Source organism: Marmota flaviventris, chromosome 12 (genome assembly GCF_047511675.1).
Source record: "Marmota flaviventris isolate mMarFla1 chromosome 12, mMarFla1.hap1, whole genome shotgun sequence".
NCBI lineage: Eukaryota > Metazoa > Chordata > Mammalia > Rodentia > Sciuridae > Marmota > Marmota flaviventris.
In genome coordinates this window covers 80,566,092-80,571,787 of record NC_092509.1, presented here as the reverse complement: position 1 = coordinate 80,571,787, position 5,696 = coordinate 80,566,092, and positions in this window count along the sequence as shown.

The window sequence follows — 5,696 nt, the reverse complement described above, 5'->3', positions numbered from 1 at the left end:
GTCTTTGGAGGTAATTAGGAATAATGAGGTCATGAGGATAGAGCCCTCATGAATGGGATGAGTATCCTTATAAGAATCCTAAGAGAAGGAATTTTTTTTTAAAGGGAGATCTCATGAAAATAGAAGGGAAAATAATGGAGTAGAGGAAGAAGATCGAGGGGGAGGGTGGAGGATGTGTACTATGAGCATATATGAATATGTTGCAGTGAACTCTAATTATGTATAACTATAATGCATCAATTTTAAAGACAATAAATAGAAGTAAAAGTCCCAAAAGAACTGCTTCCTCTGCCACTTGAGGGTATGGTGAAAATCCTGCCATCTGTGAGCCAGCAAGTAGGCTTCACCAGGCACTGAATCTGCTGAAAGATTTCAGACTTCCTAGCTTCCAGAACTGTGAGAAATAAATGGGTGCTCAAGCAACCCAGTTACTGTATTTTATTATAGCAGCCTGAGCCAATTAAGACACCTACCATACAATATAGCAACTTCCACTTACTACCTTACCACTTCCTATCCCCTTTAATCTACTTGATTTTCCCCATAACACTATCATTATTAATATAACATACACCTGCTACTTACAATATGTAACAAAGAGATGTTATGAAATTAAAATTTCCATACACACACACACACTGGAAAAAAAAGATTTCATGGACACTTCAGATTTATTCAATTATATTTTTAAAAGTTTATCAGTTTCACTTTTCAAAATTATACATATGTATCTTATAGTCCTGTTCAACGGTTAGATGTTAATAGAGTCAAAAGCTTTGGGCTAAAATCAAGTGGTGCTCAGAAAAACCTATCCTCCATATTATCATTGAAATATATGGTTGGTTTTAGGCTATTTCATATGCTCATACTACATTAGAAACATTAAAACTGTATGTTGTTCAAAAAAATTACGATATTAGGATGTTAATTTTTATCTGTGTTCTTGGAAGAACGACTGAGTTTCTTGACTTTTTTTTCGTAAATGCCAAAGAGATGTGTGAATGAGTTGGTTCTGTGCCATTTTCCATTTGGTCTGGTATAGATTTGAGCTCTCTGCCAGCAAACACTAGAACAAAGGCAGCATTAAGATTCCTGCTCAGCAACGGGTGGGTGCACCAGAGGGAGGGAAGCCTTCACACAAATGGCACACAGTTCCATTCAGCTGCCCAGAAGGACAGAGCACAAGCTCTGTTTGTCATGACTGGAATGACCTATAAAAGGCATCTCAGTTGAAATAAAATACTTGTTGCCTTTGAGATAAGGAGAAATTTTCTTAAATCTTTCTAAAACTGACTGTTAGGTTTAAAAGTTAACACTTTCTACGTACAAAGGGCTCATGGGTTATCTTGGGCCCGTGTGGCAGCTGGCACACAGAGGCCTTAATGTGGGCAATGCATAGTAATGCCAAGCACTTCCACAAGAGCTTTTGCAGTTGTCTTGTTCACCTGAAGGTGTCGCCATTGAGCCAATGAGTGACCCACTGCTTAGGTGGCAACACCAGGACCCCAAATGTCCTGTTACTCTATTTCTAACTTAAAAGTGACTTCTGCCCTTTTTTGGTGCATTTGCACTAAAATGTTAAGTAAAAATAAGTACCATAATCAACATCTGTTAAGGCTTGCACAAAATATATCTGTGAAAGCTTTAAAGATACATTTATGGATTATCCCCAACCCAGACAGATCTCTGAGAGTCAGGGTTCAGGTAATGATATTTTAAAAGCCACACAAGTGATACTGATGTGCAGCCAGTTTGGGAACTCTACTCTTAACTAAGAATAGAATGTCTGGATCCAGATCACCTGGGTTCATCATTTACCAGCTGTGTGACATTGGGCACATCAACCTTTCTGTGCTTCACTTTTCTTTTAAGACAATAATAGTACCCACCTCAAGACTGCTGTGACGATTAAGTGAATTAATGGATATGTATTTAATAAATGATAGCTATCATGACTTTTATACTGTAGTCCATTTTATCCACATAGGATACATTCTAAGAACCCTAGTTGATGCCCAAAACTGTGAATAGTTTTGAATCCTATACAGACTATATTTTTTTCCTATATATGCCTGCCTATGCTAAAATCCAACTTATAAATTAAGCATAGTAAGAGACTAACAACACAACTAATAGAATAATGGTCACAATATACTGTAATAGAAGTTATTTGCATGTGGTATTTCTTAAAAGAGTCAAAACAAATATTAATATATCAGAACACAGTTGGCTGCAGGTAACTGAAGCTATGGAAGGGAGGACTATAGTACTTAATGAAATTATGCACCGCTCTTGAGGTTCACTGGAAAATGAGTTCCATGCCTAGTCAGAAGCTGTTGGGCATGTCTGCAGTTCCAAACAGGGACTCTTCTCTCCTGGGCAAAGGTAATTCCTGTGTACCCTGACTTTGGCCCCTGTTGAACCAACTACTGGGGTCTGGTCATCACACTCTATATTCCTTTTTCCATTGCCCAAATACTATAGTTCTTCACTCTCCAAAGTCTTGCAGAAACCATGAACAATTTATGCACTGCAGCTGCTGCTTTGTTACATAAACATTAGGTCAAGAGCAAGACCCTGAGAATGTAGCTCCAACCAACTGAAACAGATGGCAATAGAGCCTTCTAGAGGCCATGTTCCCTTCATATTTATTTACCTGGCAGGCAGCAGAATGAGCCTGTTTTGCTTTATGTGCAAAACTTTCCTCCCAGGCCAATTTTCTGGTGCCCCCAATGACATATCACAAAATGAAATAAAAGTATCAAGAACAGTAATTTATTCCTGAAATACATCTTTCAAGTGCTACAGATATCTGCCACGTCGACCTCTCAGTCTGAACCTGAGCTGTCATCCACATTAAATTACTTTCTAAATCACAGGTAAACTTTACATCATAAAATACCATTCATAGCCACATCAATCCAACCTGAAATCTGCATTACTCTCTTGACCCGAATTCCTAGATACCAACAATTCACAGATCGACCAGCTTGGCTCTATCAATATGCCTTACTCCAGTGGTGTATTACTCTAATAGATTACTGGAGTCGCAGCTCACTTTGTTGATGTATAAGAGCAATACGTTAGGAAAGCCCTGGCTCACTTGGATGATGTATGGTTGAAATGGTCGTCCAGGAGAAGCATGCTGGTGATGTATGGCCCTAACAAGGGCACCAACTGGGAAAGGACAAGTTCAAAGTGGGTTCTGCTTAGCTTGTAGAGGCAAAGAGAAATACAATGTAGGTCCCACCAGGCCACATTGCCCCTCACCTCTCAAGTCCCATGTTTGCAGGAGAGAAAGCAGCTGTACATGCCAGGAGTCAGCAAACACATTTGTCTTAGGAATGTTCATTTGCACTTACAGAGATCTCTCCTGAGGCTTGAATGGGATCAAAGGCACACAGATGCTGCTTTTACATTGTGAATATATGATGCATTTGCATAAGGACATCATCCATTCTGGTAATTATAGTAATTTTTCTCTCGTCCCGCCTTTTCGTGTGTCCTCTCTGTTGAGACATTCAGCTTCTCACCTTCTCATAGACCTATTTTTCCAGTTCTGACCTTACATATCAAACTGGGGGTTTAGGTTCTTCCTCTGTCAAAGCATTGATTAAGTCATATTGTCACAGTCTCTGACTTGCCTGTCTTTCCCCTAGAATACCAGCTCTGGGGAGGAAGTCCAGCTACACCCACAGGTATTCAATTGATATTGACTGAAAGGTTTCCATAAAGGAGGTAGAATTGCAAGAATGGGTGGGACTAAATGAGGTAGAGAAGAGATGATATTTCTTACGTCAATCAGAACTTGAAAGCCAGCATTTACAAGGTCCATGAGAGAAAAGTTATGGTTTGGAACGGGATACTCGTAGGAGTCAAATGTCAAGCTCTGTACTGGAGTGTGATTCTACAGTATGATTCTATAAACTGAAGCAAAAACTAAAGGTTCTTAAGCAGGAAATGAGGAAATATATTCAAAGATCTCAGAAGATTCTCATGAAATGCCAGGCAGAGATCAGGAAAATCTAGGAATGAGGTCATTCACCAGCAGCCTCTGGCCACAAAGCAACAAAGACCTAGAGTTCCTACAATAAGAAAGAAAGGGTCCCCGCGCCATGAAATACAAGTTTTAGAAAATCCTTTAAGAGGGGTGGGTGCGTGTCTTAATGCTGGGAAGCAGCAACTTTGGGGTTGGATTTAATTGAATGGATTAAAAATTGCATTGTTACAGAGCTAGAAAAATTTATGTATGAAAAATGATACTAGCCTTACACTGAGTACAAATAATACAAGCATGTGAAGATGTGATCATTTGTGATGTTACTTGTAAAAAAAAAAAGTATATATACATATCTTTTGAAGTGTTGAAAGGAAAATAGTACTTTATATTCTTTATCATATCACTTTTTGTAAGAGTTGAATATATTTCTGTTTATTTTTCTATGTTCTGTTTTGTAGACTTAAGAAGTGTTTCAAACATATCTGAATGTACAAAATAAGAGTAAATGCCCTATGTGGTGTGATGCTGCATTATATATAAAACTGTGTGCATATATTACATTTTGTCTCTTGGAAAAAAATAAAGAAAGGAAGGGGTATGTGCTAGTCGGCTTTCTGTTACTTGTAAAGACAAAGGTTACTTGTAAAGTAAAGAGAGGTTTATTTAATTTATTTAATTCAAAGTGTTGGAGTTCAAAATCCAAAAGCAGGTGGCCCTATTGGTAAGTGGTGCCGCAGTCTGGCTGGGCACAAATGCTGCAGTCTGGCTGGGCACACAATCACGAGCCACCACACAGCTTGTAGATTCAAACAGCAATTCTTTATTCCCGAACTCACACCAGCTGTCTACAATCACGTTCTGGGGAAATCCACGTTCTCTGCCCAAATCCACATCCACTGGGCTTGTGTGTCCCAAAAATACTGTCTGAATCCCATGAGAACTCAGGGGGAACTCAGGCAGCAGGATACGCCCTATTCCCAGCAGGAATAATCTTAAACCTTAAACCTGGAACCTAAACTGGGAACGCCCTAAACCCGATTATCTTAAACCGGGAACACCCTAATCCGCCCTGGTCCTTGAGCAAGGTCACCTACATTCAATGTCACTGCAAAATGTCAGCAACATGGGGTACGCTGGCAAGGAAATTGTCATACCTACTTGGCTAATGGCTCCCAGCATATCATGTGGGAGCAAGGAGTCATATCTTGAACTGGAATGGAAAGAAAAAGACCAGGTTCCACAAGTCCTGTCAAGAGCATACCCTCAATGACCTAAAGACCTTCTACTGGGCCCCACTTCCCACTAAGACCACCCTGGGGACCAAGCCTTTCAGACATGGACCTTTAGGGAACACTCAACACCTCAGCTATAATAGAGGAGAAGTAAGAAACCTCACGGAGGGAGGGTCAACAGAGCCACCCAGCTGGATAGTGGGAACCATAAAGGAGAAGGAGCAGTGACGAGGACTGTGCAAGAGAGAGTGATACACGCAGCAGTCGGGAGGGAAAGAAAAATGTGACTGACGAGGCAGATGAAGGGGAGAACTGGAGAAGGAGCCAGTGGGGCTGAGGCTTGCGTACTTCCCAGACAGGAAAGTGCTGGGGATCCCAAGATAATGTGTGGGTAAAGAACAGCGAGAGTCCAAGCCACACACCTTGGGGACTGCAAGAGCCACAGAAACAGGACCAGTTGGGTA